At 33.8% G+C, this 12,330-nt stretch overlaps 1 pseudogene; it reads right to left on the bottom strand.

Moving 5' to 3' along the window:
• Positions 1–3,092: 3,092 nt before the first annotated feature.
• Positions 3,093–8,153, bottom strand: LOC121392751 (annotated as a pseudogene).
• Positions 8,154–12,330: the final 4,177 nt, after the last annotated feature.

The raw sequence follows: 12,330 nt of genomic DNA, 5'->3' as shown, positions 1-12,330 counted from the left end.
GTACATACCTTCCTTTTCTTGAAGAATAGATTTTAACTCTTTGATCTCTACTTGTTGCTGTTCTGATGTCTGATTCAATAAATGTAACTCAACTAAAATAGAGTATAGTTTATAATATAGTACTTGTAATGTTATATCCTTCTTTGTCTTTAAGAATAGATTTTAAATCATCTATCTCTATTGTTTTCTCATTAATTGTTATCTCTTGTACTTCAAGTTTAGTTCTCAACTTCACATCATCATCTTGTTTGTCTTCTAATATTTCTTGAACAGTTTCCTGTAAAGACTTTATTTCTTCTTCTCTCTCTATTACATTTGATCTTAATGTCTTCCCGAAGCTAAAAGAGTTATATTCAATATACAATACTACCATATATGGTAATACTACATGTACTATATACTGTAATAGTTTTATACATAGTGACATTAGAGAGCTAGTATGAGGGATAGTTTAATAGTACATACCTTCCTTTTCTTGAAAATAGATATTAAACTCTTTGATCTCTACTTGTTGCTGTTGTTTTATGCATGGAATGTAAGGTGAGGTATTTCCTCTCCTATTATATGTAATTTAGCATGGAGTAGGAACAGGGGTGCAGTTAACACCCCAATATTTTAATGTAAGAGCAGTGCACCCATATATAATGCAAACTCCCTGTTATAGTAAAGCTGATTATTGATTATATTATATACAATAATATGTACATTAAAAATTTTGCTTCCCCAAAGTAAAAATATCGTTCCTACTTCACTGATTAGTGCTCAAGTACATTTACCAAGTTTACTCTCATCTTTGTTAAGATGCAAAGGGAAGAGACTGGGATCATAACACAAGGAATTGTTACAAATATATTCAAGAACTCAGCAAGCTTAAACAGACTAAAGATCTCTGAAACGACACCTGTTAGTTTATGATTTTGATCGTGAAGCCACCAGATGAAAAACTCTTACCTCTATCAGGCATTCTCAGTCTTCCTTCTTTGTCAAAAGGTTTTTCAGAAAGGTTCAGAAAACCTTGGTGGCTTTATAGCTGCTACCTTAAATCACAAAAGACAATACCTGGTTATTATTTGAATAATAATATAGTCATAATAGAAACATCTGTTCATATAATTAGAACTGAATTTTGAATTGTCATGTGACCAGGCTTGGGGTCAAATACATAAGATATTTGTATTTAGCTGTATTTAAATACTTAGTATTTGTATTTTGTATTTGTATTTTGAGTTTTGAAACAGGAAGTATTTGTATTTGTATTTGAAATACTTTGTGAAATCTCCAAATACTCTTTTTTAAAGTTATTGTTTCTATAGAAAGACTATTAGCATAGCAGGAAAGTTTTCACCCCTGATTGATATCACCTAACTGACAGCTTGAAAAACTATGTTTATTAGATACAATCAATAATTTGAAATAATTAGTTCATTACATGTAAAAGCAAAATGGGGATGTTCTGGGATAGTACAAAGAAGTATTTGGAAAGTATTTAAATACTTTTCAAAGTATTTGTATTTGTATTTGAAATACTTTGTTAGAAGTATTTGTATTTGTATTAAATACTATTTAATGTATTTGACCCCATGCCTACATGTGACACACACAGCTGACCTTTCAAACCGAAAATTGCTATTTGTTAAATCCTCGAAGGTGGAAAATTTAAGTATGTCAAAGGTATGCCATTGAAATTGTATGGAGTTTTATAGTTTGACTTTCTCGTAGTACTAGAGAACCACATTTTATATATAAAAAAATGGGCATTTACATGATTGGTACAAGACCCATGTGGATAGCACTTAAAATGGCAAAGTATTTACATGTCTGGGTAGCTCTTCTCAACTCAGAGTCAGAGTATAGTTTGCTTCTCTGCTGCTAGCCTCTGGATATCTTATGCAAGTTTTTCATAGTCAATGTCTTACTGTGCATCTTATGATTTTACAATATAGTCTTGTTACCTTCCTGCTGTTTGAGTTTAGCTCTCAAATCTTCAATTTCCAGAGTCTTTCTCCTGCTAATTGCATACTGTGTCTCCAAATGCTTCTCAAAATGTGTTTGCTTCTCTTTTATCTCCATCACCAAAGATTTCATCTCCTATATCAACAATACATGGATACTGTTGTAGTGTAAATTTATATATATACCTGATCTCTACTCTTGATATCCCAAATAATACAAGGACCAATAGAGAGTTGAATTAATCCTCTTTTCTTTACAACGTCAATAGTCTCCTGAGCAATGGCAATGAGTCGTCAAGTAGATGGAGAGGAAAGATGCAGGTACAGTGATGGAGTTGCTTTTTTTGATGACATCTATTTTAACAGACTTGGCTAATTTCTTTAATGATACTGCTAAAATATCACGAATATCATTCAAAGTGGTGTTGTCTGGGTTCCAGTCGAGAACAAATTTAGCTGTCTCACATTTCAGACAAGAAGGTATTGTGCCATGTGGAAACGCTTACCAAGACACAGTTCAACTGCTACTTCTTTAGAGAATTTTCAATAATATTCTTGTAACTTTTGATGTATGCCTTAGCATCTTCAATGTTAAACTGGTCCACAACAACTTCTAAATAATTGATATTAATCAGTGTACATTTGTCAAGTACAATATCCAATATATCATCCATTGTTTCTGCATTAGATAACTCTGGCTTAGTTCAGGGAAACCATTAAGTAAGGTTTTAACTTGTTTTGCAGATGCTTGGCTCTTATTAATACAAAGACGGATATTGAAAACAGCTTTCACAAACTCTCCTCTGATTGATGTAAATGTTGGTGCCATATCCAAAGGTACCAATACTTCTGTTGTAACTAAATTTGGTACAAAATTTCACAAATTATGTACTTGAATTATAAATTTTTATTGAGTGGGTGGGACTATGAATATTGGTTACTATAATAATATTCACATACAATGTGCTAGTCAGTTATTTAACACTATTCGTTATTTTTTACTCATTATAATACATGATAAACAAATCTAAGAGGACTTATTCATCTCATCTTAGAGGTGAATATCAAATAATATACCCCTCCTATATCTATTATAATAATTATGTTATATTGACTATACCATCATCTGTTGAAGGTTCTTCATCTTTCTTTTCTTTCAATCTCTTTATCTATGAAACACATTTAAAAATATTCATTAATGTAATTTAACTACTTACTGTAGTCATTCAAAATAGCTTTAGCTACTAACACATTCTCAGAGAAACTTTAATAACACATTAACAAATATTTCCAAGTTATTTGAGTTACTACGAACAGCACAACGTACAGCTCTCAACAAGACTACCCTTCTCTCTGACTCACATTTCCTTATAAACTCAACACTAGTAAGTGTTTCTTCTGATATTATCATTGGATCTTGTTCACAAAAGTAGCCATCCAACACTAATAGGATGATGTAGAGACTTGGACAAAGTACCATAGTGACAACGAAGAATATCATCTAGCAGACTGTTGATGACTACATGTATTTTGAGGAATTATTGAAATGTCCTCATCTTCTGGAAACTTTTGAGCTACACAATTAATGAGAGAAATGTCATTTGTTTAATTAACAGAGATAACTTACCATATTCATTGAGTAGTTTATCTGCTAATTCTCTTGTCTCGTCAAATTCAGACAACACTTTAGCTAGCACTTTGATATTCTGTGATCAGAAGACACTGCATTACGTACAGCGACAAGAGGGTTTTTCTTTATTATCAACCATCACCCTCTAGTGTCTCCACCTCATCAAGGGTCACTTCATGATACATCTCTCACTATATAACAACTGTGACATTTGTGCAGGATATATCAGAACTTGTCCAGCAGATTGGATTTGTCCCTCCACTAATAAATAAATCATAAATATCATAATCCTAAGAGTCATATCATACCTGTTTGAGTGATATTTTCAGCCACATAATTTTCTTCCATCTTCTTCAAAGCACTAACTAGTACATCCATGATGGTCTTCCCCTCTCATCTACTTGTCAACTCTTCTCAGCCAACAAGTCATGCATTCCTGAAGACATCGAGCTACATCATTACGATGATCTATTTCGATCTTTGCTAGTGTAGGCTGTAGCATACCCAACAACAGACCTAACTGAACCATCTTCGATATGGAAACATGTTCAAGGCTTCAAATACATCACTTAAATGAGTGATATCTAAGAAAAACAAAATTAAAAATTAAAAAGTACTCAAAAATACTAAAATACTCAATAAAGACTCAGACAGTCAATCCTCATACTTAATAGTAAAGAAGACAATTAAACTAACTACTTACCTAGTTGAGCCTGACTCAGAAAGGATATCAATAGCTTTGCATCAACTTGTTTCTTGCCATTACTGTTTCTGTGTTCGTCGATCTTTAGTTGCTGTAAAGAATAAAAGTAGTGCACACCTACAAACAACAATATTCATATTCCATTGACATTGTACTAATAAATTAATAGAATAATAATATCACAGTTTATGTTAGTAAAAAGATAAACAAATGCATTTTGTACAGCTTACATATTACAGTAGTGCAAAATGCCCCGGGGTACTAATTCAAAATGTAACATTCTGCACTCCGTATACTCCTTGATACTGGGGGGGGGGCGCTACTGCGCTAGTTGCGGGCTAGTTTAAACAATTATGGCTATCAGTATGGACGTGTCAGTTGCTAGAGAATATGTGAGGCAACAACTGGAATCTATGGGAGTGAGACACGTTTACTCAAGAAGAAATTGAAGCATATACTTTGGGTAAACAGTAATATTTATTAGTTATATCCAACAGTATGTGTAATGTTGTTAGAATTTCTGCAGCTGCTAGAAGAAAAAGACCAGAGTTTCATGAGCTCTAGTTCAAATCAAGGTTTAATAGAGATTTGATAGTTATATTATATATTATAATAATAGAAACTAGTTCTAATGCTAGTACTCCAGCTGTCTCAAAGATCAGAGTCTCTAAAGAGAATAGTACAATGTCAACACTATCGACTCCTCTTGTGACCACACCCACAAAATTGGTAGAAGTATCCATAAATCATTCAGGTGGAAACATCCAATGAAAAGGAAAGTGTTGAGGGGTAATCATAATACAGTTGCCATGGATACAAGAGTTATTGTAGGAAAACAATTGGGGAAGTGCCAATTAATACATCAATATTAAGTGACGGTAAATATAGATGATTATCAAATAATAATTACTTATTATTATTATTACTAAAGATACTACTGGTAGTTGTAGATCATTGGTTGATGATGAGAATTGGTTCCTTCTCAAAAATGTCATGATAAATCCCCACCCAGTCAAATCATGTGAGTGTCATGTGACAACATCTTATCTATTATTTTATTGTAAACTGTATAGTTATCAGACCGCCATCTAGTATCTCACACTCGTGGTATAAGGAAAAAAGATCCTGTTCAGAGGTCAGTCATGTGATTGTCATGTGTTCATTAATTTCTTATAGATATCATGAATTTTAGAGAAATGTGGGAAAACCCAAAAAGCACCTGGAGAGAAAAACAAGAAGTCATTAAGATGGCACATTAGAGTATGTACTCTATATAATATTGGGCTTTGTCTTGACTATGTACACAGGAACAGCTCCTCCTACAAGGACACACCTTTTTATGTGCCCTCTCATCGTGTCCGACGTCCTAGTGACTATGTCATACCAACAGAGAAAAAAGAGACAATCTTTACGATGGGAAATAAGACATCAGTTAGCACATCATGTACAATAAAAATTATATAGTCAATTTGATAAGAAACACACAAATTATTCATTAATGTCAAAGCATGTAAGATGGCCTCTAGCCATATTGACACTGCTCTAGCTCCAGGATCAGCCTGTGTTAACTGACTGACATGTACATAGCTGGCTCTTCCAGCTTGAGCTGACATCTTCTGTGTAGCAGTTGCCCCTTCACTAGCAGCCTTTAAAAAGTTTGTATTAATGTAATATGAAAGATTTATATCTTACTTCTACAGCCTCTTTTAATGCAGCATTGGTTGTAGTATCTGAGGTATTGAGGAGATCTTGTAAGGTAGTACCAGCTGGTACAAGAGCATCTAACTACAGTCAAGACTTCAAAGACAATCATTATTAAATCCTTACCATAGTCCGATCTCCTATATCAGCACCACCATAGAGTTTTATAGCATTATTACTGCTAATAAAGCTGTGTGCCCATTGCCGTGGGTTGTCACCCTCTCCTATGGTAGCAGATGCTGATGTCAAGAACAGAGTATAAATCTGAGAAGTGAGCAATAAAGTTCTGGTATTATTACTAGACCCCTTATGCTCTGAAGTTCCTCCCATGTTCCTTTCAACTAAATGGAAAGAGCAAGAAAGTGACAAAGATACTTTATCCATGGAATATGATCTAACTCCTTCAATATGGACTAAAAGAAGAATGTTTTTCAGTTTCAGTATTATAATGTCTTCAGTTTCAGGTTATCAGACTTACCTTCAGCTCCAGCCTTTAATGTAGAACCAAAATCACCATCACCACAACCTCTATCTAATTGATTGAGTTCATCTTCAGCTGATACAAGTGCTGTACAAATACTTGACAGACATTTTTCTCATCATTTGACCTATTACCAAAAAATGACTACATGTCTTCAATATAATATACCTTGGGTTGTTCTGGGGACTACCCTCAGAAGTATATATTAATTTATCATTTAATGAAAGAATAGCCGGAGTATCTATCCTTTCTGCACAGCCATCAGGTCCTAGAGATATTGTAGGCAACCAGGAGCTGACGTTGGAAAAATCTAGACCTTAATAGTGGAAGCTATTTACATAGTATGATACTTTTTTTTTACCTAAGCATTCTGCCCATTGAGGTGTCATTACAAGAAGAGTTAAGGAGGACACCAGCCATTTCTAATGAGGTCATTAGAGCACCCATTAAGCTCTTGGACATTAAATTTTGAGAGTCTTTGCTACATGTGATAGTCACATGAATAACTCAGGACATCACATGATACAACCTACTAAGATAGTCAATGGCCAGAACCCTGCAACAAGTGACAATTCAAAATTTGATGTCCCTCCCAGATTATTACAACAAGGTTCCTGTATTAAAATACTGGATAACAAGTTTTTCCCGTTTTCAATGCTAACCAGGGGTGGAGGTGAAGTATTGATACCCAGGCTCTGAGGAAGTCAGGTGATCTAACATCTTCTAACGACCTTCATTAGCTGGTAAGAGCTGTAATTATTACAATGTGTATATGAGATAATAGTGAATGATATGGATTAACTACTTTGGTTCTTTGAACGCCAGCTTCTCCATGGATCCCTAGGCCAAGTTCCATCTCATCCTCTGCCAATGGAAGGACGGTTTGTGTCCAGGAACACTACAAGGTGATAAGCTAACACTCATAGTTGCTATGGAAACAAGTATCAACACACAACATTCTGACAATCTTATACCAATGGTTCTTGCTACTTGTTGAGCAGCTAAAGTTACTTCACCCAAAGAAGACCCCTTCTCTGCTAATGCCTCCGGCAATCTATATAATTATTAGAAAAACCAATCCATTAATTTTCAAATGTACCTTATGAACAAGTATGGTACCACAGAGTCCTCACGACCAGCTGACTTTTTTAAAGATGGTAAATGCTGGTGTCTTCTCCAACTATGACATTTCACGTCCATCCCTTCTCCTTTAGCTTTCTCTGCAGCAATTCTTAAATTTAGCCGATCCAGTGTAATTTTTGGACTATCATTAAAGTACCAGCTGGGCTTGCGATAGCTCTAGATAATAACATAACAGCATGTACCTCTATTGCCACGCCCCCTCAGTGCTGCTAAATCTGATTCTGGTGGTGGCGATGTAAAAACTGATCCTGCTACAGCTGCACTTAGCATTGCCTTTTCCTACAAACCCTCATGAGCAGGCTCGTGACCCTCCCCCCTCCTGATAAGAGAGTAACCTGTTTTAATAATGAACCTGAAGTGTCTTACAATAGCCACATTAACTAGTTAATTACCTTTTTCTAGTTCTGACTTTATCAATATCAGCCCTCACAATTTACTCTATGATTTTGTAGTAATTTTGGAGCCAGGATAGACACTTACTAGACCAGCTAAGGCCTCATCTACAACTTTATCTGGAAAATTAATTAACTTCTTACTACTCATGGCAGGGAATGATATATTATAATATTAATAACAACTATTGATCAATTAAGGTGGGGTGGAGTAAAAGTAATTATGATTAATTGTCGTCATTATAAATCATTCCTCTAGTTTGATTGACCTTATCTTAATGTAACTGTATCAATAGTTTTAGCGTTTACAAAGTAGAGGTAAACTATTGACATATTATGTGTTAAGTCTTGGCCTAGAATTTTAGAAATTCACTTTACTAGTATGAAAAATGTTTCTTTCTTTGTAGTGACTATAAAATTAATCAATAATAAAAATGAAATATAATGTGTTATTCTTAGTGGTATTACAAACCAAGAAAATTTCATAAAATATTTTATTATAAATTTAATTATCAGATAATAAACTTTTTTAAACTGGTTTAATGGTTATAGATTGACACACAAATTTTTTTTGTAAATTATAAATTCTTGTAAATAAATCTATCTATTTAATTAAAGGAATATTTAATAAGAGGAGGGTGAGTCAGTAGGATTGTATGCCGAATTTGAATGTAATAAAATGTTGAGTGGTAAGTTTAGGAGGCAGTAAATATTTACAAAGTGTCTATATAGATAGTCTGCAAATATATCATATATAGATGTTAAATTAATGATGATGTTGTCTCTAACTAAAAGTATACTTCAAAAATACGTACAATACATATACAGATGCGAGAATAATTATTGTCTTTAGCCATACGTTGTCAAAAGTCTTTTGATATCTCTAACTTTTACATACATTGGTAGTTCTCTTTTATTCTATTTAAGTTCTATTTATAGTCTATTTAAATAACCTGAGAAAAAATATATTAGTATCATTTAAGAAGACAATTATTCATCTGGTAGATTGTTCAATTTCTTTTTAATAAACCTGTGCCAGTGTCTCTATAATATAGGATTTGTTTATATTTATTTATTCATAGTCATCTGTAATCAAAACGCCCATTCATGAATTTCTGAAGTGTAAGATTAGTCGTGGTTACATGCAGACATTTTAGCTCTATTTGAAGCTCACATGGGGTGAGCTGATTCACCTCTTTTGTATTGACAATGTCACTTTCTTGTGAGAGGTTGGGATTAGTCTAGGAGCTGTAGCAGCCATTGGTAATAGTATCCAGTGTTTACTTAATGAGAAACACTCCACGAGAGAGAATCTATTTATTAGCAGCTGATAATGGTATTATCGCATAAATATAGATCTTGATACACTATTGTGTGATCATACTACACATATAGTGACAAGAGGTGTTTGGGACAAATGGAACATTGCTAGCAGCCAATTATCAGATTAGCCTTTGTCTTTTCTCCTCGCAAACCAAAGGTATGATGACCACTAGTATTGGACATTCAAGTTTAGTAACTTTCTTTTTTCTCCACCGTCTTTATGTAGCGACTTTTATTGACATTGTTATTGCTTTTTTTATCACTTTGCTTCAGAAGTATTTGTGTACAAGAACTGCACCACTCTGTGCAGGCACAATAGCCTCCTTTAATAGTATCAGGTCAGTGTGTATCCTAGGACTGTGTAATATTACTAGTTCTTTAGGTATATCTATGATATGGATGATAATAGTTTACATCTTTAAAACAAAAAAATAATAGTATATAGTGAAATATTTCTAGACATTTTGAAACATTGAATTGTTTAATGTTTTTAATAAAAATTAACAAACAATAACAGACAGTTTACAACAAAAAGGTTAAATTAGTTAATGAGATGTTGTGGGTGTGGTCTGAAGAATTGCAAAACAATAACTAGAAATGCTAAAAAAACTGGTGACTCACAACTTACTACTCTCTCTTCTTCGGGGTCTTGAGTTAAGGGATACTAGGTCCAACTGTGGGAGGGTGTCGTTTCATCTATGCTTTTTTTCTTAAAAAAAATTGAATTGTGAGACTGGTTCACCTGAAAATAAAATTAAATATAAAAAAGATGATTGCCTTTTTGATCATCTTTACCTTCAGGTGTGTATAACATCACATTTAAATTTATCTTCTTTGTAATTTTTCGTCAATGGTAAATTTCTGTCAGTTGTAATGGAAACAACGACCATTGCGTAGTTCCCTATAATAATAAGTAAAGGATCTCATTAACATTATATTGAAGACTTACTCAGGCCATCCTTCATTTTAAACGTAATTTCTTTAGCTCTTCATCTTGTTGTTAAGTTCATCCACACATCTTGAGATCATAGCATCCATCATAGGAGCCTGTTAATGTATCATTATGTAACAATTAAGTAAGTGGGTGGGTGTATTTTGTTTACTTGTCGAGAAAAGATTTGCAATCCTTTTAGCTACTTTTTGAGAACCTTGCATTGAGTCAAATTCTAACCATAAAGAGGAATAAAAAGTTTTCTCCTTCCTCAGTGGCTGGATGGAAATCCCAAGAAAATAAATCATAAGTTAGATATAACATAAGGTCCTATTTTGGTGGAGAGAGAGAGAGAGAGAGAAATGGTTTGATTACAATATAATTTTGAGTCTTTAAGACTTACTCTGGGATTATTGTCAGTAAAAAAGATGCAGACATTCAGGTGTTAATAGCAACGATAACATTTCTATCAGAATAAACCAGCAGATGCTTTATATTAGATGTCTTACGTTTCCACTGACCACGAACACATCACAAACTATAGTAATACAATGGACATATCGACATACCATTCTTATGTGTCCATTTCACACCTGACCCATAATATGGTTTAACCCCAACATCGTTGTAAGTAGAGAAGCTTTAATTGGTAAGTCAGTATCTTGCCACAATTTGACCTCTTCATCCTGTCCAGACTACGAGCACAGCACTTTCCTTACCTTTATTTCCTTTTCCATCCGCCTCTTTGTCTCTTTACTAACCTATGAGAGAGAGAGAGAGAGAGAGAGAGAGAGAGAGAGGAGAGAGAGAGAGAGAGAGAGATAGGATCTATCTACTAAACGAGCTATTAAATATAACCTTACTTATCCCAGGCATCCTTATATCCAGTGACAAGGTCACTCTCTAGTGGATCAGTTTTAGACCCTCCTCTAATAGCTTACTCTTTAATCCAGTAGGTAACTGGTATCAAATCGGGTTGGAAAATATTGCTTTAAATTGGGTCTGAAAACATTAACATGACCACACACACTCAATGTGACTGAGTTATACTTGAATACTCTGAAGTATGTTTCTGTTCATCAACTCTTTATTTTCCACATGCACATTGAAGAGATCCCACTCAATTAATTCATCTTTACTCAATGGATAGCGTCATTAACAACATTAAAAAACAGCCTAATAGAGAAAAGACACACCTTAATACTATATATACAAGAGATTATTACTACTATGACATCTCTTAGTCAAGTAAAAGTTGTTCACTTGTCATTGTGGATTGTTTATCATCTCTTTATTTAATATATTTCTGTCCCAAACACATTCAATTACATATACAATACTGACCTCATGATATAGCAACGTCAATGCTTCTTTTGAATTCTTTTTAGCAATGAGTCGTTTCTTTCTTTTTCAGAGGTAGAAAGGCATTCCGTCTAAAAGACAGTATAGGCGATCTGAGAAGGAGAGAGATATAGATGTACTCCATCATAAACATTGTCAGTGGTTAGTCATTTATGGCAAAAACAGCTCAACAAATACTCATGGGAAGGTTACTATTTATAACAAATTATAAACAGCTACTCTAATAAGTTGTTATATTGTATATTTATTACCATATATAGACATTGCATACAAAATACTATAAAAAATACAAGTGTGTTGGTTTAATATGGACATTTGTATTTCTTCCTTCAATTGTTAATGTCTGACTTTGTTTTTACAGACCAATGTACCTGATTTACAAACATCATAGGAAGCTGTAGTGTGTACTGAGTGAGCAGTTCATGCCATTTCTTGAACAATTTTACTGGAACGTGGTAACTCTTTAGTTGCAACTCTGAAGGAGAGAGGAGAGAGAGAGAAATTGAGTGAGCAAACAGCAATGTTCTATCCTAGAAACTCACGTAGATAAGGTGACAATAACCAAATACTAAATACATCCTTCATTTCATTGGGTATTCAAGTTGAGTGATCATAGCTGAGACAATATCTCCAGCAGTAGTGGTAACGACCATTTGAAAGGATATCAGTTCTGATTTATTATCAACAGTATAAATACGTAAAAACTAATAGC

The sequence above is a fragment of the Gigantopelta aegis genome, unplaced genomic scaffold (assembly GCF_016097555.1).
Source record: "Gigantopelta aegis isolate Gae_Host unplaced genomic scaffold, Gae_host_genome ctg4425_pilon_pilon, whole genome shotgun sequence".
Classification (NCBI taxonomy): domain Eukaryota; kingdom Metazoa; phylum Mollusca; class Gastropoda; order Neomphalida; family Peltospiridae; genus Gigantopelta; species Gigantopelta aegis.
This window is presented reverse-complemented; position numbering and strand designations above follow the sequence as displayed.